Raw genomic sequence first — 21,116 nt, 5'->3', positions numbered from 1 at the left:
GCACAGACGGCTCGGGGCCACCATCCAGGCTCCTGCTGAAAAAGACGGCCTTTCCCTGCAAGGCAGAATCTCCAAGGCCCCAGTGAAGGACTCCTGCTTGGGTCGTATGTCCACCCCCCTCCCCGGGATGAATCACTGTGGGCAAGCGACTGGGGCACAAGGCCCACCCAGCACGCACAGAGTCATCAGGCCTTCTCCTGTGGCCAGGGAGGCCAAAGCCACGTGAGAATCACAAGGCTGTAGTGGGCAAGAGAGATCCCCTAAATGCGAGCCCTTGTGCGTGAGCACGTGTGTGCAGGGGACGGAGGGAGAGGAGCAGCAGAATCTCTTCCTGAGCGCCAGGCCACCTAAAGGACACCCTGCCCGGACGTGCGCTGGGCACGTCCATGAACAAGTCCAACAGGGTTTCCGTTCACCAGCCCCTTCCCCGACCTGCTCCTCCCTCAGCCTCCCCAAAACTGGCCACCCCGTAGCACCCCACCCGCATCAGAACCTGGGGGTCATCCTTGACTCCCTCCCCACTCTTCTGCCACTTCCCCACCCAACAGCAGGACAAGCTCGGCCCCCCCACTTGCAGCCTCGCCTGCCCGTCCTGCCCAGCACCGTGGCCTCGGCCCCACACATGATGACCACCAAGTAAATATCTGCAAACACACGGGTAAGTCAGGAGAGGGCGGCCGTGCCGGGCAGACCCAAGCAGCAGTCCGCCGCTGCGGCTGCCACCTAGAATTCGGCGATGATGAGCCCCAGTTCTGGGGCTCCTGGCAACAGAGGCAAAAAAAACACAAACACAGTCTGATTTTAATTGATTTTTTTTTAAAAGGAAAGAGGTCAGTTTTTTAAATGAGAAAAGTCCGTTTTTCCTGGCACCAAATGCTCAAAGCAATCTAGCATATGAGCTGTTCGTTCAACAAATATTCAGCGGCCCTTAAGTGGAACGCAAGAAGAAAACCAACGATGATTCCTTTAACAGAAACCCCGGACACGTCCTTCGCACTTGGCTTCTCGGATCCACGTGAAAAATTAAAGTGCTGAAGGCGCTTCTTCGGGGCGGGCCCAGCCAGGTCGGCTGTGCAGGGGTCTAAGGGCAAGCAGGGGGGCCAGGGGCGCGGGGGGCCGGGCCTGCAGGTCGTGAGCAAGACGGTGGGAAGAGCTCCGCTGCGGGGGCGCCAGGCGAGCAGCCTTGGCTTCCGGCCTCCCCCGACGAGCTCTGGGGGCTGCTGGAGGATTCTGAGCAGGGGATGATGGGCTCGGGTGTGCGGCTGACGGAACCGCCCAGCAGCCGTGCACACAAGGGGTCAGAGAGAGGCCACAGGCCGCGCGGCTGGGCAAGAGGCTACTCAAATTCTCCCGGAGAGCCATGAGGACAGCCTCGCCTGCACCCACAAAGTCTCCCTAGCCTCCAGGGGAGGCCGCATCGGCCACGCCTCTGTCGCAGCAGGGGTGCCCCAGGAGCAGGTAACCCTTACCCGAATATTCTGTGGAGGGCTAGCCCCCACCCGCTAGTGAGGCCCCTGCATACAGCACAGAACAGTTGACTCCCGCAGCTCCTACACGAAAAGCAAGAGAAAAGGGTTTTGACAGCAGGAGGGGGGCGGGGCCCAGTTAACCTGTCCCCATCCCCGGCCCGACCCTGTCCCTGAGTATGAGTGGCAGCCACGCTCCTTCCCTCAGGGTCCTCACGGGCAGAAGCCGCGGCTGCATGCATCCTCCCCTCCATGGAGGTTTCCATCTTCTCGGGGCGTGATTTCCCATAGAAACGAGATTATAATCAAGCAAACTTCTTGTGCAATTTATCTTAATAAACACGATTTACTTCCGCAAAACTTCGCAAAATTACAAGTTCCCTCCCCTCAAAAAAAAAAAAAAAAGAAAGAAAGAAAGAAAGAAACTTATAAAATATAATCTAAGAGCTTGGCAAAATGATAAAACTGACCAACCATCCTCAATCAAGGCCTAGGCCATCCCAGGTCCCAGCCTCCCCTGCCTTCCAAAATCAAAAAGGCCTTTTCGAGCTGGTTACAACTTCCCTGGTGTCCCCGCGGGCAGCCCCGCCGTGCTGTGGCCCAGTGGCCCAGTGGTCACACTGCAGGCAAACGTCAACCTCACCACGTCTCCCCTCCTCCCCAGGCTCCCGAAAGCGTCAGCACGGCCCGCCCTGATGCAGCCCCCCTGTTCCCCCAACGGCACTTCACACGTCAAATTCTTCCCCACTTGCCCTTGCCTGGCCACCTGCCAGTCAGCCTCCAAGGCTCAATGGGGCATCACCTTCCTGGGGGAGCATCCCTGCAACCAGGACGAGGGCCAAGGGCCAGGCCGTGACCCAGAGCTCTGGGGGCACACCTCTCATCACGAGACACTGAAATGATCTATTAGAGTCTGCACGTTCCTTCTTGCGAAACTTCCCACCCCCAGCAGCTGCACGGGTCAGACACATCTCGGGAGCTCCGTCAGTGACTCCGAACCAACTGCAGAATGAAAACTCTCCACCTGCCCTGTACTCCTCACCGACCACAGTACGCCTCGATGTGCACAAATGGGTCATTCTAACCATCATCTCCAAGCTGAACAGGATCCCACGCTCTCGCAAATTGGTCATTAACAACTCCCACCACAGAATGTCTGCTTCCACGAATGATACACGAGCGAACGCCGGACTGGAGTTGGAAACTTCCCAAATACCTCTATTATCCAAATATTATCCAAATATCTACACTGAACAGCCCGAGCAACTCTTCTTCGGGGTAAGGACATCCCTATTTCTCATCTCACTGTTTTTTCCTCAACCCATCTTCCAACACACACACACCTACAACAGCCGAGATACTTTCAGTATCTTTGAAAAGTTCTGTCTGAAACAAGCAGGGATCTGCACTTCAGGCAGGACTGAAGAGCTAATCCGATCTCTCACTCAACTTCTGCGAAAGATCCCTTACGTTTTCCACTTCCGTATATCCTTCCCCTTCCTCCTACCTTGACCTGAACTCCAGCAATGCCTCCGAGTACGAAGAAGACTTTTCTCATCTCTGCTTTTGCAAAAAAAAGACAAACTTCTAAACATATCCCGTCTTGGCCATTTAGGATAAGGGCCGGCGAGCTCACGTGTGTACAGAGGCCACAACGATGTAAAAGACCAAAGCAAGGGACGCCTGGGTGGCTCAGTTGTTAAGAATCTGCCTTCAGCTCGGGTCATGATCCCAGGGTCCTGGGATCAAGCCCCACACTGGGCTCCCTGCTCTGCAGGAAGCCTGCTTCTCCCTCTCCCACTCCCCCTGCTTGTGTTCCCTCTCTCGCTGTGTCTCTCTCTGTCAAATAAATAAAATCTTTAAAAAAAAAAAAAAAAAAAAAAGACCAAAGCAAGCTGGATGGAAGACCGACAGCCTCACGGATACCAATAAATGGCAGCCAACCCTGGGCCCCAGGGGCAGAGGCGCCCTGGGGATCGCGGGACACTGGAGCGAGCACGCCTCGGCTGGAAAGCCGTCACTAGCTCTTCCGGCCCCTGAGGTATGAATGCAGCCCTCACGTCCCAATGTCTCAGTTTCCAAGAGCGGCTGGAATCAAGATTTAGGACTGAAGTCTCCGAATGTGGAAACGTTGGTAACCAACTTTGATTTTTTACACAGTTTACGGAAAGCGCGTCAGAACAGACTGCAAGCCACTAGCTTGTGACATCTGCTTTAGGTCCAAATTGCCCATTGTCATCTTGAATAGCTCAATGGTTCTCATGACTGAAAGATCTTTTGTGACTGGAAGTACATATGACCCTCCTAAGACTGGGACCAATTGTGGAGCCCAAGCCTCGAGGCCCAAGCTCACCAACAGCTGGTAATACGTCCCTGCTCGCTGACAGGAGTTTTGTCTGGCTCATCACTCCTCCATGTCACTTCATCACCTCAACCAGTCTCCACAAGGACCCCGGGGAGAGATGAAGGCAAACGGGATCTCTGAGGAAGCGCTCCAAAGGCCTATACAACCTAGACCAAGTGAGGGAGGAAGGGACAGTGGAACGTGAGAGAAAAGTGGGCAAGACGCTGTGGCATGTGACTCAGAGACACGGAACTTCTCCAGAAAAGAAGCAAGGCCTACAGGTCTGCAGGGAAGAAATGTAAATAAATTAAACACGCACACGAGAGGGAGAAAAATGACACCAAAGTAGAAAGGACGCTTTTAATGACCTGCCCCAAGGAACTCCTTGTTTGCAGCCGCTTTACGGTGAGACGCACAGGGCCATCCAGAAAACTCGCAGGTCAGTCCTGAAGGAGCCCGCCCCACGTGGGGCATCTGAAGAGCCCTTTCTGTCATGTCCAGTACTTGTCAGGAGAACTAACCGTAGGCGCCCTGCGGTGGCTCGGTCCCCTTCAAAGTCTCCCATGAGCCCTTTGACCCCTTCAGAGGTCTCTGGCTTCTCTGGACACACACCCTTCTGTGAGCCCTGTTCCCACCAGTCCAGCCCCACACAACTCTGTCCCATGAGCGTGGCGCACAAGAAAGTCTGACTTTCGCCTTGGGTTTAAACGGGAGTTTTCTTTATTGGCTCATTTCCTCGCCTACAGATAGGGAAATACCACCTCCCTCCCAGTGGGGACGAGATGAGATAATAAACATCAAGACCCAAGCTCTACGCTTCGGACATACATGGTGCTCCAATGGTCCCTCTCTCCCCGAGTCCATGGCCTCCCAACGCAAGCCCCAACATTTTACAGCCTGTGACCCCAAATGTCAAAAGTAGAAAGTTCTGGAATCCTGACCATACCAAACAGAAGCTTGAAGAGATACGCAAGCTATAAATCTCTTTTTCTTCTTCTTCCTCATCGACGAGAATTTGCTGAGTGACAGATTACAAGAGGTTGGACTCGAAACCCCAACATGAGGTACCCAAGAGCCCATATCAACAGCCAGTAATGATTTTTACTGCAGCTTGTTATGCAAGTCGCCAGGAGATTTTTTTCCTAATCTTGGATGTTGTTTTAAATATAGTAATAAAAGAAAATATGACCAGCTGTGAAGGCCCATATGCTATCCTTTTCGGGACTACAAAATGCTTACTCAGAGTTTGCGTGTGCACACCAAGTAGCAGCCGGAGGGGAGCCCGAGAAGCCAGAGAAAACCCCCCTGGGGAAGCTAGTGCGTAGAACGCTGGGGCTGTTTCCCCGGTTTCTTCTCATCTGAGATCCCTGACACAAATCAAGTTCACACCGGAACTTCTATTTCAATTTTGCTGAAGACCCACATCGGATGCTCGTTAATGCTTTCGGTGCCACAGACCCCGGCTTCATCTACTGAACCCAGAAGCCGTCAGCACAGTTGGCCACTCTACCCTCGAAATCGTCCTGGTTCTCCTCTTTGCCCGCTGGGGGCTCTTCTGGCTCCTTTGTTGGCTCATGCCCCTCGGAACGTTCAGTCCCTCCCGCGGGGGCGTCTGCTGCTTCTCTCACTCTTTCTCCCCCTGGGTGGGATCCCCCCTGTTCCAGCAGCTTTACACAGTCCTGTACTCTGGGGCAAACCTCTCCTCCGGCCGTGCACTCACACCGCCGTCGACAGCTCGGCATCTTCACTGGATGTTCTGAAGGCATCCCGAACTCAGCGCATCTATGAGTTATGACCTTGCCCCCCCTGCCCAGTCTCCACTTACCACTTCCCGGAGCCCACCCCTGATTCCTCCTTGTTCCTCAACTGCACACGTATGCTCTGTCGTTTCTCTAATTGAGACACGTCCCGGAACCCCAGCCCCGCCATCTCCTCTGCAGTCCACACACCATCAAGTTTTCCTGGGCGTCAGGTCGCCCAGGGGGGCTGACTCCAGCCCTGGAGTTGCTGGAACAGCAGGTCTGTGACAAGGCTGAGCATCTGCGTTGCTGGCCTGGTGCCGCTGACCCTGAGCCGTCACTCTGAGAACCCCTGCCCTCCACCAAGCCATTCTCGCTCTCATCCACTGCACAGCAACACCTAACTACTGGTTTCCCCAAAGCCTCAGTGCCCTCTTATTCTCTGCCAAAGAAGCCCTGGCAATCATTTTAAACATATCACAGACTATCTTATTTCTCTATTTAAAAATGAAACCCAAACTCCTTACCGCAGTGTATGTGGTTTGGCATGATGTCTTCGACCCACCATGTTCTGGCCTCACCGTCCTTTTAGTCCCACCAAAACCATGCGCTTCCTCAGGGCCTTTGCACATTCTGTTGAATCTGCTTAGAAACCCCTTCCCTGCACTCTTCACATGACTGTGCTCGCTTTTCCTTCAGGCCTCATCTTAAATGTCCCCATCACAAGTGTCTCATCTGACGACCCTACATTGACCCCCCCACCACCCCACTCCAAATTCCCTACCATTATACCCTTTTCGATAATTTCTAGGTTTGCCACAATTAGTGTGTGTGTAGGTACACATTTGCTCTGTCTCCCTCACTGCCTAGACGGCTAGACGAGCTGAGTCTGACGTATCTGCCACATCCCAGCACATGACACAGCACATACTGAATAAATTTCTATTGTGTGAATGGACGGACAAACCAATGAATAAACACGAAACTTGCACCAGGAGAACGCAAGGACTTCAAATTTCCACCGCACATAATCAAACTTCCCAGATTAGTTGAGTCGGTCTCTTTAAGATACGTAAATTATCTTCCAAACGAGTCAAAACAATACCGTATGAGAGCAGTGGGGGGGGGGAATGCCACTGAACAGAAATCATGTCCACAAAAACAAACCCACAGCAGAACCCTAAAATCTGGAAGCCGGTTGTCTTTTCCAGTCCTTTTTTTGTTTCCAAGATAATTAAGTATCATCCTTCACACCAGATGACACTTCCACAAATACTTCCAGATTAAACAGCTCATGGTATATGACAGTATGTCAACACCCTCTCACAGAACATATATTCCCGCCTCCAGAATGGCAAATATTCAAGTTTCAATGGATTCTCCACCGCACGGATGCTGGAAGCCTCGTGCCGGGGCACAGCTCAGGGGATTGGTCTCCAGAGAGACTCAGCAAGAAATCAAGCAAATTAACATGACACTCAAAGGAACCTGTACCTCCAACCTCCCAAATAGTGTCCGCTCTCCTCTGATCCCTACTCCGTGCTTGCTCATGAAGCAAATGTTTACTGAGCAAGAAGCAAAATAGTGCATGGTGGGTGTTTCCAGCAATATTCTATAATCACATGCCACGAGTATATTCCTCCTAAAAAGAACGTCTGTTACCATTTTTCCTGCTGAAAACTCCCCAAGAGCTCCCAGAGGCCTTCCAGAAAGACTCCGTGTTCTTTGGCCTGGCACAGGGGACCCTATTATCTGCTTTTCCTGGTTGCTGCTCCAGCTTCTGGCTCCCATTCTCATCACTCCCCACGTTCTCACCTCCCGAGACTCTGTAACCGGATCTGTGCGCCCTCCGATGAAGTCTCCTTCCCCAGCAAACCCTGCACCAACCACCTCATCCTAAACTAACTCGTTTCAGATCTTCCTCAAAACCTCGTTTGCTGTTAAGGCACGTGGACACTGTCCGGACCTTCCCGCCCCGGGAGCTCTTCTGGGACTCTATGGATAAGCGGATCCTCCTCGACTGCACGAGGCCACTGGGAGGGTCTGGGCCATGTGCATGTCCCGCCCCCATGCCCCACATGGGGCCTGACACAAGCAGCTTCACCAGAGAGTGACAGTGGCCAGACGTGGCAGCCACTGCAGTGTCCGCGATGCCTGAGTGCATGTGGTCTACACGTGCAGGGGGACGTAATTCGGCTTTAAAAAGGAAATCCGGCACATGCTACAGCAGGAGCAAACCTTATTATGCTAAATGAAGGAAGCCAGTCCCCAAAAGACAGATACCTAATGATTCCACTAACATCAACTACAGTGGTATCCAGAACAGTCAGACTCTTAGGGCGCAGAACGGCCGCTTCCGGGGACTCGGGGGACGGGCAGCGGGGACAGAGTGTCAGCTCTCCAGGAGGACAAAGTTCCAGAGACTGCTGCACAGAACCATGCATGTGGATAGCAGTTCTGTTCCACACACTTACAGACGGTAAAGATGGTAAACTTCATGCGATGTGGGGGTTTTTAACAATTAAAAAAAAAAGAGCAAGCATAGCTGTAACTGAGGAAAGAGACTTGTATCCGCCCATCCTATCAACAACTGAGGTCCAAGCAAGAATCCTTCAGTTTCCGGAAAAGGAAATCCCATACAGAAATTTCTGTCTTCCCACTTGTATTTATCAGCTAGAAGTCACGTTGCCACAAAAGACTTAAGGCCCCAACACAAACGCAGAGGAGACCGCTGGGCAAGCTGGGGGCCTACGGGGCCCTGTGTGGCCTGGCCACTGGTTCCCCCCTCCTCTCTGCCCCTGCAGCCCTCTCAGGGTTCCTGTGAGCCTCCCTGACGAGGCCAAGCACACGTCCACTTCAGGGAATACTTCACCCTCACTCCAGAGGTGCCTCCCAGACGTCCTCGACCCCCCTGACCATGCACAGGTCCCGGCACCCGGCACCCCACTGTCTCTGTGTCCTCCTAGCTCAGGTGACCACTGGATACTTCAGCATGTGTGTCAGTGGTCGGTCACTGTCCACCGCCCCACAGGAGTCTGGGGTTTAGGGACCCGTTCTGCTTGCTGCTGCATTCCCAATACCCAGAATGTCCTTGCACTAAAATACCTGCCAAGTAAATGAGGAGCAAGTTAATACTCAGGCCTACATCACAGACACCACGAGAAGCCAGGACACGTAATGCTCAGGATCGCCGTGCCATACTTAACCATCCTGAAGAAAGGGTCCTCCCCTTCCTGACACAAGGAATTTACTTTCTTCTGACCAGGGTGGTTACGATCTGAGAGAACTCTGTTCCAATGGTCCCTCTGTCAATGGACATACGTGTTCGCGCCAAAAAAAATGTGAATCTTGAGGTATTAGGTTCTTCAACATAATCAGTACCTTGTGCTGGGAACGCGAGGACCTTGGTCAGGGTGTCCCCTGCTCTGGAAGTGATAATGGCAGGGTCCCCCTCCCTGGTGACCAAATTCCCCTGCACGCTGCCCGGCATGGGGCTGGCTTCCCTCTGTGGCAGCTACAGACCTGAGAAAGCGACCCTACAGCCCGCTCCTATGTAGGGCACTGAAAGGGGCTAACGTCCCGGACTCATGACTCCCTGGAGCATCACCTGAGCCAGGGGCGCCCATCCTGCTCACCTGAAGACTTACAGTGCCACCGCATAGGCTTGGCTTTTGTCTCCTGTTCTCCTTTCTCTGTCTGCCAAAAGAGCCATGACACCTAGTCTCCGCTCCTCCCTCTTTCTATTCTGACCTAGAAAACCAAAGTGGCCTTAAATGCCGAACCATCCTCCAACCTCTTGTAATCTGACCATTAACATGTGACGACAGCCGAGAGGGAAAAAGAAATGAAGCAAAGGAAGAAAGCGGGCTCTGCATAGCAGGGAATGTTAAGATTCACACAACAGGCCCAATCCCCAAGGTCTCATCCAGTGACGGTCCGTAAAATGAGCTGTCACAAAAACCAGAAAAAGGAGCCAGGAACTACTTGGGTGATTTTCAAAAAAATCTTTGCAACCACTGACAAATTCCATAAGTAAGGACAGCCTCGACGAAGACAACGGAATGATCTGAGTCCGCGTTTCTCTAGCCATTCCTTCCCCTTCGCACGGAGAACACTTTTTTTTCTACCAATGCTTTTCCAAATGCTGATCCAGGTCAGATGCCCAAGGTGGCAGCCATTGTCATCCCATCCACCCAGCAGATGTCTCTGTCTCTGCTTCCCTCTGTTGGAATTCAAGAGCTACATAGCCAGCAGGGAAAGAGGCCTTCCAGGTGAAGCTGGAATTAGCTGGGATGTTTGCAAATCGCCAAAGGGAGAGGGGAAAAAGGGTGCTCCAGGGGGATTAATCCAACTACCCCAATTTCAGCCCTCCCTGGCATCTCCTCCCTGGGTACACATGGACCATCAATCATCATCTCGTCTTCAAAACTGAACAGAGGGGCCCAGCCAGAGAGACTGGCCTTGGAAGGTGTGGAATGCTGACCTGTCGAGAGAGGAGATCCTGGCTTTACACTCAGCAGACAGACCTTGAGAACCGTCTCCACGTGGATAAGGAGGACAGAGACGTAAAGATGGGGCCTACGTGACACCAACAAGTAATCCGAGCTGAACAGCCCCTCTGCTCTTTGGAGACCTTCAGCCAAGGCCTCTGAACCAGGTAACTCCTTTCCAAAGGCAGCTGGATCAAAGCACGTGCCCTGCGGTGTGTAGGTGGTGTCTTTTCAAGTGGTTATGATGTGGAAACTGTGTTAGCAAGGGAGAGGTTATATGATCACGGAAAATCGAAGATTCTGTCTGCCGAGCACACCAAAGGGAGCGCCCAGCTGGGCTGAGGAAAGAGTCAGAGGAGACTGAATGCAGTTTCACCATACTTCTGCCATATTCTCCTGCGTCACTTTTAGGGAGAATAAGACAATTTTCTCTTTCCACTGCTGATAGCTTAAAAGGAAGTGCCCACTGCCAGGAGAAGCAAAGGGGAGCTCGGTCCCCAAATGTTCACCAAAGTGCGCCAAGTCCTGGGGCCACACGAGCTCCCGTCTTTGGGGTGTCTGCAGTCCAGGGGCTCAGGCCAGCTCACCTGGGAAGCCCCTTCCCCCAGGAGATTAGGCAGCAATCCCACTCACCAACACCAACACCTTTCGTTGACCCAGTTATTTTCCCAGAGAAGAAATACTCATCCGTACAGCACGGATCTGAAACTGGCATTTACAACTAAAACAAACAACAGCCCGAGGAAACCAGCAGCTTCTCCGCGCCTGTGGAAGCCACCAGACACACTGAGCATCTGTTTTACTCCAGCAACCTCACTGGCCAAACCTGAAAAATATTTTCCATCTACTTCATGTTTTTTCCTCATAGGTGTCTAGCCGCTCTGGAAGACATCCTGCCATCTACAAAAATCACCTACCAATGGCAAGCACTTCAACTCGTGATGACGTACAACCCCCCACAGCGGAAGAGAATGATGACAAATCATGTGTAGGTTCACTGACACGCACACACATTTATGCTACCTGAACAATGTGTGTGTGTGTGCGCGCGCACACACACACGTGTGTTTAGTCCAGAGGACTTTAACAATCACTATCGGGGCACCTGGGTGGCTCAGCCAGTTAAGCATCTGACTCTGTTTCAGCTCAGGTCAGGATCTCAGGGTCATGAGCCCTGAGAGCTCTGTCAAATAAATAAAATCTTAAAAAAAAAGAAAGAGTTCCAATCCAGGGGTGCCTTGGTGGCTCCGTTGGTTAAGCATCCTACTCTTGGTTTTGGCCCAGGGCACAATCTCAGGATCATGGGTTCGAGCGGAGCACACAGTCCGCTTGAGATTCTCTCTCTCCCTTCCTCTCCGCTCTCCCCCTATTTATGTGTACTCGCACATTCTCTCTGTAAAATAAACAAAATCTTTAAAAAAAAAAAAAAGTTTCAGGGCACCTGGGTGGCTCAGTGGTTCGTTAAGCACCTGCCTTGGGCTCAGGTCATGATCCCAGAGTCCTGGGATCGAGCCCCGTATCGGGCTCCCCGCACAGCGGGGAAGTCTGCTTCTCCCTCTGCCCCTCCCCCTGCTTGTGCTCGCTCACTCTCTCTCTCGCTATGTCTCTCTCTGTCAAACAAAATCTTTAAAAAATTTAAAAAAGTTTCAATTCTTATTTTTTTAAAGATTTTATTTATTTATTTGCCAGAGAGAGAGAACAAGCAGAGGGAGAAGCAGGTTCCCTCAACTCCAGGACCCATGACCTGAGCCAAAGGCAGACACTCAACTGACTGAGCCACCCAGGCGCCCCAAAAAGTCCCAATTCTAGACATCCGCAGGAATGGCAAGCACCGCCAGGCCACCAGAACGTGTAGAATGCGGCAGGCGTGAGCTGGGGTGTGCGGAGCACGCGGAGGGTGCAGAAAGCACACCACACGGTGTTTCAGGCTCCTCCCATTCCTGAGAGTCTGGGCCAAGGCAGAGCCCTCCCTGCCCCCAGCCAGACTCCAGAGAGGCGGCGAGGCAGCCTTTTCAGCTCAGTCTCCACCACTTCACCCGAGAATGCAACATCATGGGGAGGAATGTTATCTCAAACATCCGACCAGCCTGCAGGAAGAGATTACTGACTACAGGGCTTTGTTTCCTTTTCATTTCTGAACAAGACCCATTCAAACCAAGCCATTTCTTGGGAGGATAAAATTCGTTATTATATATAAAAAGCTTAGAAATGGTTCCTGACAAATGGCAAGCACTCAGGATCTGCTACTAACCATCCATGTTTTCTATGTAGTCGGACCAAAGGTAAACCGTGATATTTTAGTGACAGTGATTCTCCTTGTCCTGTGACGTGTCCACTGTGTCATTATTCAGCAACACAGGCAAATAAATGGATCTGAGAAACCAGAGCCCTAAAAGAGAGAACACCCTCTTCTGTAAGTTTAGGGCAATGCCTTTGCTCACACTGATGAGGCAAAATAACGACGCTAGAAATTACCTAGTGGTGCTCACCCCGCCTCCAAAATCTACCTGTAACCACGGAGGGGGGTGGGCAGGAGGGAGAGGACGAAGAAGAACATAAGTTCACATTTAACCTAATCCAAGTGCTTTTTCTCTTTTAGAAACGATGCTATACGCGTAGCAGAAAAACGCCATATCCCGGGTACATTGGGATCTTTGAAGGATTGCCCTTGCTCGTTGACTAAGCCTCACTGATTAATCTTCTTAGGCTAGTGTCTGAACAGAACAGATGTGGGTGGGTTCCCTACTAGACAAGGAAACAGGAATCAACTGACCCGCTCTCGGAGAGCCTTAACTGTTAGTAGAGATTCAGTATTTCTCAAATCTGCAACCCTGTTATCCCAGTCAAAAAAACACTCTGCAGAGATTCCCATTTCTTAGGGAGTTATCTCCTCCTTTGAAAATCTAATAAAAGGTATGGGCCCCAGAAAAATGAATAGACGAAGTTTGCATGGACTTTCCAGGAGATTCATGGGCTCTAGAGTACGAAAGTTAGCAGCAAACACAATCTAAAGTCTCTGCACCACCCACCCCCACTGAAAGGACCACCGTCCCCCCTTAAATCAGCTCTCACATTACAGACTCCCTTCATTTTAAAGAAACCTAGTTCTTTGAAAGTAGAATAACTTTTAGAGCACCTGGGTGGCTCAGTCGGTTAAGCATGTCCCTTTGGCTCAGGTCATGATCCCAGGGTCCTGGGCTGGAGCCCCGCACCCTGCATCCCGCATCCCTCCCACATCCTGCATCAGGCTCCCCGCCCAGCGGGGGGTCTGCTTCTCCCTCCCCCCTTGCTCCTCCTCTCTGCTCATGCTCTGTCAAATAAATAAGAAAATCTTAAAAAAAAAAAAGAAATCAGTATAACTTTTAGTGTCAAAGGCCCAGATTAGAAGTATGCATGCTGCCATGCCTGGGTGGCTCAGTCATTAAGCGTCTGCCTTCAGCTCAGGTCATGATCCTGGGGTCCTGGGATTGAGCCCCACATCGGGCTCCCTGCTCCGCGGGGTAGCCTGCTTCTCCCTCTCCCACTCCCCCTGCTTGTGTTCCCTCTCTCGCTGTGTCTCTCTCTGTCAAATAAATAAGTAAAATCTTACCAAAGAAAAAAAACTTTAAAAAAAAGAGGTATGGGGTGCCTGGGTGGCTCAGTTGGTTAAGCGTCTGCCTTCGGCTCAGGTCATGATCCCAGGGTCCTGGGATCGAGTCCCGCATCGGGCTCCCTGCTCAGCAGGGAGCCTGCTTCTCCCTCTGCCTTTCTCTCTGTCTCTTATGAATAAATAAAATCTTTAAAAAAAAAAAGAGGTATGCGTGCTACCACACACGACAAAACCTTACCTAAATTATTACACTCGGTTTTTTTTAAATCAAAATTACAAAAAGTTATTTTATGGCTCACAAACATTCACAGGAGTCACAAGAAGCCAGCCTCGTGAAGCCCAGGATAGGCTGCAAAGCCGAGGATACGTCTGATGAATAAATCAGAGTGATGCACAATCAATCTAGTTCGTTCACGCACCAAGTAAGCGAAGGTTTCTTAGGGCCAGAGCAGGATGCTTTAAGAGGAGTCTGCGGTCTTAGCTGCCTCAAACTCAGCAACTCCTTCCCGTTTGACTTCCCTTCCTATGTCAGCATTACGCACCCTGACTCATGGGAGCGCAGGAGTCCAACCTCAGGTGGACACGATGTTCAAATCCTGGTCTTCACTGAGGAAGGCTTTACCAAGTATGGGGTGTGTCCAGTCCCCCTTCAGGTCAACCTTCCCTGATGGCCCCGGTGTCCCCATGGGGCACCTCCGCGTAAACAACAGCCTCCGGGACCCAGGACGGTTTTCTGGGCCACGGGGCTGCGCTGCCATCGGGCACTCCAGGTCGGCCATCTGCTATTACCCCCCCGCCTAACTGAGCTCCCAGGAGCTTCTCCACAGCGCGGGACGCTGCCCCACACAGCACACCCGGGGGGCTATCTCCGAAACACTGCCTCACACTCCCCGTGCAACCTCCTGTGGGTCAGATTAGCTCTATTAGGAAACGGGGCTCCCAAAGCGTGAGACGGGCCCACCCACCCCACCCCCTGCGGTCTGGGGCAGACACAAGGGAACAGAAAAGGCTAGATGCCCTCTGCGGCCACTTTTCGTGTCCACAGTACCATTTAGGACAAACTGCTCAGGAAGGATTAAAAACAAAAAAACACCCCTAGCTGGCCCAAGGCTTGGTTTATCAGGTTGCCCTAAGAACACCAAAATCTGAAGAGGACCTTCTCAAGGCAAAGTCAAAGCCTGACGACCAGTCACACGAACTCTTTCCTCTTCCTTACTCTCTGCACCTAACGAGTGGCCCTGATCAGCCTTTGTCCCAGAAGGTCTCACAATCCCCCCCCTTCCCAATTTGACTGCAGAGGCTCTAGCCTCGGACCACCCACGCGGCCGCCCGACTGACAGCCCCCCACCCCACACCCCTGCCAACCCACTGTGCGCCCGGCTGCCAGCCGGAGCAACCCCCACCCCACGCAGGCCCCCCTTCCCTGCCCAAAGCCCCACAGCGCCTCCGTTCACACAGAACAAAATCAGCGACTGGGTCGGACGCATACCTGGCCCAGAGTCCTGCATACGGAAGACAGTCAAACAAAACCACTATGCTCCCGGGTTCCCGTGTGCGTGTGCGGCTACTCAGTAATTGTTTATTCCCTCATTCGTCCCAGAAGGAATTCAAGATGACTTAAGATAAAGTGCACATTCTAAAAAACGAACTTAATTATTAAGATAAGAATTAAAACAAGGAGGAAAGGATGGGAAGAGAATCCGAAGCCGTAATAAGCACAGGAGGGCTTCCAGTGGAGTAGACAAACTCGGGGCTTCCTGGAAGAAAAGAACGCTGAGTTACAGTTCTCATTACTAATAAAAGGAAGCATAGGGACAGAAAGTTCCTAATAAACTCTGAGAGTCACCTGTCCCAAGGCCATATGCATTAGAGAAGGAAGATGATCAGTGTCCTCAGCGACAGGCTTTAGTTTGTACTTATTTTTTTAACAAAAACAAAACCCATTTTTTTACCATGTGAACCTGGAGTTTTACTATCAAGCGCAGCACGAGAACTGGACAGGAAGGCAAATTCTTGGACCCCGTTTTCCATTTTTAAATTGTAAAAACAGTCCTGAAGCCTTTCTCCTCCACTCAACTTTCTGATTACAAACTAAGGGCCTCCGGATAAATCTGACCTCTAGGGAAACCATGGTGGGGCGGGGGGAACACGCATCCGGGCCTTTGAGTAACCTACCATGGTTCAAGGGTTAAGACAACTAAGACAATTCAGAACTGAGCCCCTGCGGGTCCGTGGGGGAGAGCTGTGCGCCAGGCCGGGGGACCCTGAGGACAGCGCTCCCTGACCGGCACAGTCAGGACACACCTCACGCCGCACAACACTCTGCTGGGCAGCCCGTGCTCCCTGCGGAGTTTCAACCTGTTTTAGAGTAATCACTCACTAGTTAATTAAGGCTACTTTCAATCCTATCCTCCTGGTTTTAGAAGCAGCTCCCTGCTTAGAAACCTGTCTCCACTTGGTGTCACCCACAAACCTCATCGGTACCGGCGTCATCGCTAACGACAGAACTGGAGGCTTGCAGCTGGGACCAAGACTTAACATAGAGTCTTAAAAAAAAAGGAAAGAAAACAGGAGATTCTCGGTGTTTCCTCAGCGTTGCTTGCATGCAATCACCTGGGCATCTTGTGAAGCACGGGGGCTCTGGTTCTGCAAGTGAGAGAGGGGCTGAATTGACCTTTCTAAGGAGCTCCCAGCTGATTCCAATGACGCTGGTCTGTGGACCACAATTTGAGCAGCAAGGGGCCAGACAGGGTCTGTTCCTTTTAATTCTGTTGCATCTAATTGTGAGTGAGCACAGTGAAAGGAAAACTAGAATGTTATAATAATAAATAATAATAAAACTCAGAATATTGATTCAAGTTCTAGCAAATACCCCGTTTAGGGGAAGGGGTACCTTCCTTCATACGTCAAAGGTGTGGAACGTTAAGAACACATTTGGCCACAGAAGAAGTGATTACCTGAGATGGAATTAAATAATCTGCTTAAGGGAAACCTAAAGGGGAGGAAGAGGGAGAGGAGAAAGGGAGCAGGTAGTCTGGAGGGACCTGTGCCGAGCTAGGCCCTGCTCAGGCCCCAGTCTGGCTCTGGCCACCACAGGGTGGGTATTGGGGGAGCCCTTAGGGTGGGCAACAGTGTGCAAACTGTGTCTGCAAGGGGGAGGTACAGAACTCAAGAATGCCAATCGTCCTCAAACAGTGAGCAATGGATGACAAGAGGGAGGTTCTACCTCCCAGAACAAGGGATCAAAGCTGAGGCTGGAACTGGTGTGCAAGAGAAAACCTCACGACATCACAGGGTCCCCAGGATTAGAGCAGACTAGGAAACTCTCCACACACAGAAAGCGAGCACTGTCCCGAGAGTCTGCAACACGTGGCCCCGTCCACATCCTGCCTCTGCTATGAACCCGGGAGGCCATCTAAGGTCTCTGGCCTTGGTTTCTCCATCTGTAAAACGGACCCACCTCAGTTCCCGAGAGGACTAAAATAGCTGGTGCACAGAGCACGGGCATATAGGGAGCCTTTAGTAAATGGGAGCTGATGACCACTTTTCTTTCTTCTACGTTCCACACAGCAGCGGTGCACATTACCTGTGAAGCACCCTTCCCTCCCGGACACTACGATTCGGTGATACTTTGCAGTGCCCTCCAAGCCTTTGCTATTTTTCGGACTCTAGAGCAAACCAGTTCGTATAGCAAAACTTTAAATATGTAGGCAAAAAGCTAACCATCATAAAAATAAAAGCTATTCTGGGATATTTATATATAGCACCTCCGTCTGGATCATGGGCCCTGCAAGAAAGCCACGTACATGCCTGACTGTTGGTAAACACCTCAAAGAAGGATGGTGCAGCTTCCATTAAGGAAGAGGCTGGATACGCCAGGAAACAGCACAGAATATCAGAGATACCGACAGAGAGGGGAAGCAAAAATTAGGTTGACTGTCATAGTGAATACACATATACACACATAAAAATATATATATATAAAAGCTGGCTTTAAAATCAGGCCGAAAAAGACCTCACAGTTTAGCCTTCCTCTAAGATCCTTTATGTCCTTTTACCTGGAACAGTCTTTTCCCTCCATTCAAATGTCCGAACCACTGTAATTAGAAAAAGATCGGGTGGAAAGAAAACACAGCATAATAGAACACATAATTTTTGAATCTCACTGGACTCTGCAGTCTTCAGTATCTCTCCCCCTCCAACTTTCCCTGGGGCTTATTTTAGCAAAATTCATTCCATGTTTTTACATCCTTCGGCTCCTCACGCCCACTCTGAGGAGTGAAAAGAATCGTTGAAAGGCAAGAAGTGAGAGAAGGAACTGGCCAACGTCCAAATAAGTGAGCCCAAAAACACATTTATTTCAAAGTTCAAAGCCTCTATTTAAAAAAATATGGATCGATGTAAAAAAATATATATATACACACACAAACTATACGCGCGTGTGCGCAACACACACACACTCTCTCTCTCTCCCCTCTGGTTTCTCCCAAATAACCTTTAAAAGACAAAACTGCTTTTCCTGGGAGAAGGTCGGAAGATCTTAGAAATGCCCGCACTATTGATGCATACAAGCAGGTCTTTGTCCTCAAGCCTTCATGGGACTGCTAAGGAGCTGGTGGTGGGACCCCGGGCAAAGAGCCTGCCCCTCGTCCTTGGCAGGCTGGCCACTCGCCCTACCAGCCTCGTCCATCCAGTGGGGTGGGGGGGGAGGGCCTCAAGCCAAGTGCCCTCACCCCCACATCTCTCTGGCCACTGCACCTGCAGCCTGCGGACCCCACTGCACCCTGGCACTAAAATATAAAATGACCAGAGAAGCCACTTGACCAGGCAAAGACACCAGTCAGGGGAGGCAGGCCAGAGGCAGCCATTCCTGGCCCCGAGGGAGACATCCTGGCGCAGGAAGGGTGGGGGAGGAAAGGGCCCTTCTCTCCCTCTGGGCAAAGCTTCGGGTCACTCATTTTGCAAATCTGAGTAACAGTTTGTTTTTCTCCGAAATTAATCATCCATCCCCGTGCCAAGCAAGAGAACGATGATCACTAAGTGAAAAAGAAAAAAAAAAATGTTTCCTCCAAATTGTGGGAGGCCAGGCTGGCTGACACGGAGTTCCCGCAGGCTGCTCTGGGAGGAGGGTTTAATTGTGTTCATCACAGGCTGCAGTCCAGTGAAGGAAACAGGCACAGTTAAACGAAAACCTTCAGAAAAGTCCTTGGCGACTCAGAAGAGGAAACAAGGGTTTCTTCTCCTCTCTACTCACTCCCCTCCCCTGGACTTTTCGTACTGAGTCATCCAAGGGAAATCTCAGAGGTGGGACACTGGAGATGTGACAGCCATTTCCTCAAATAATGCAAATCTCCTTACAACCTGGCAACGTTTCCAGCAACCGTCCTCAGTCATTTCTTAAAGAAGACCAAAGTAATTTGAAAAAGGAGGCGTGGGAATTCCAAAAGCGACCCCAATAGTAAGAGTGTCCCCCCACCCCCCCAAAAAAGATATAACTCTAAACAGAAAGTTTCCATATCAGAATATTAACCTCCCGAGCAAGAAAGCATCTTCATTTAAAGAGGCTTATCACACATTTGAGGGGAAAAAACACATGTGTTAGGAATTAAAATTTAAATTCCAGATTTATTATGGGAGTGGCCCTCGATTTACATTCTCACATTCATGAAGTTTTGTCTTCTTAAAAGCCTATGTTTTGCAATCATCTTGGCTATTTTCCCAGGAAGGAAAAAAAATTTGACAGAATAAGCAGGATGCCTAAAATCTAGAAGTCATCCTTGGTATCTTAACCACTGAAAAGCTAGCTCCCAGGTCTCTTGTCTTGGGGGATACATATCCTCATACTAAAGCAGTCCAACAACATTTCATTAAGTTTATTACAAACAGGAAGCCCGGCCTTTGGTGAGGCTGCTCTAAGGGGCCCTATAAATCTTTGGTGCTTTAAAATGGATTTGGGCACACCCAAAATGAAAGGGGGTGGGAGGAGGTGTGGACAAGATGGGGCAGAGATGATCCCACAGGGGTCTGGCCGACTTCCCTTCCCCCCCAACCCCAGCTGAGAATCATTGCCTAAGTGTGCCATTGTGTCTATTGGGTGTGAGTCTTAGATCCAGTGTGTGCGTTTGTGGGGTTGGGTGGCTAATGATTTACAGCTTCACTACAGAACCCTCGGGGAGGAGAGGAGGGGTCATCACCTGGATCTGACAGGTGGGGGTGCGGCTGGGGTTTAACCACTTTCACAGGATGCCCTTCTTTCTCAGGTCCGTCCCCACAGCCCTGGCTGTAGGTCTTGGGCCTTTCTGGGGCTCACTTCTCGCCAGTATTGCTCTTGGAGGCCCTGGAGTCCCTGCCTCTGCTCTGCCAAGTAAGCGACCCCTCCTTCCAAAAACCTGGGGGGGATGCTCTTCTCTGCTGGGGTCCCCCTCCTACTCTCCTATATCTTGTATTCCCTTATTTTCTCATTTTACAGGTGTTTTGGGAGGACTAGGATTTGCACTGGATTTTACCAGCAGTCATCCCGATTGCTTCTCTACTTGTATGTCTCCCCCCCGCCAGATTCTAAAGTCCAAAAGGATGGGGATCATTCAAATCTTGTGTCCCCACAAAACCTAGCATGGTTCAGGTGCATGATAGATATATTAGTATCTGTTGAATCCATGAATAATGTTAAAAACATAAAGATCACAGAACTTTAAGGTTTTAAAGAACCTTTACACTTCTGGGTTACCATCTTTTCTAGCTCTGTGTCCCTCCACATTCTAGTGATCCCGTATTTAAACTGCCAGATTACTAATCTCATCCCCATTTCAAAATTCCCCAGAGTGGGCTTTCACAGTTTTCTGACTACAACCTAGAGTACAGGATACGTTTTACACTAAAGTCTTTACATGTTCACATGGAGCGAACAAAAATTTCATACAATACATAATGTGTACAAGTTTTCCCAGATCTATTACGCTATTTTAGGTCGGGTCTTAAAAATCCAGCCACGATGCACAAGGCTTGATTTCACAGCCAACTCGTGGGTCACGGCCTCCAGTCCGAAGATGTTTTTATTCATCCTTTCAAGTCTCGGCTCAGACACCATGTCCTCAGTGGAAGGCTCCCTGCCTCCCTAAACTAGGGCTGCATGTTCCTCCTCTAGGCTCCCATAATATCCAGGCTTTCCCCATTAGCCGGTGGGATGATGGCCTGGGTCTGTGGGACGGGCAGGAGATCCAAGAGAGTTGAACGCATATGTACATACATGTTCACAGTGCCGTGACTCACAACAGCCAAAAGCAAAAAGAAGCCAAATGTCCACCGATGGATATGGATGAAAGGATAGACACACTGTGATGGATCCATACGATGGAGTACTAGTCAGCCATGAAAAGGAACAGCGTGCTGATGCAGGGACAACACAAACTCTCAAAACATGTGAAATCAAATACACCAGACACAAGAGGTCCAGTATCATTTCTTTTATGTGAAATATCCAGAATAGGT

At 50.7% G+C, this 21,116-nt stretch overlaps 1 protein-coding gene across 11 annotated transcripts in view; it reads right to left on the bottom strand.

The window, feature by feature from the left end:
- CARMIL1 (capping protein regulator and myosin 1 linker 1) overlaps positions 1 to 21,116 on the bottom strand; it is a 306,714-nt gene that overhangs the window by 257,901 nt on the left and 27,697 nt on the right. The gene's annotated exons all lie outside the window — the stretch shown is intronic.

This window comes from Phoca vitulina, unplaced genomic scaffold, assembly GCF_004348235.1.
Source record: "Phoca vitulina isolate PV1807 unplaced genomic scaffold, GSC_HSeal_1.0 scaffold31, whole genome shotgun sequence".
Classification (NCBI taxonomy): Eukaryota; Metazoa; Chordata; class Mammalia; order Carnivora; family Phocidae; genus Phoca; species Phoca vitulina.
Note: the sequence above shows the minus strand (reverse complement) of the source record. Positions and strands in the feature narration are given on the sequence as shown.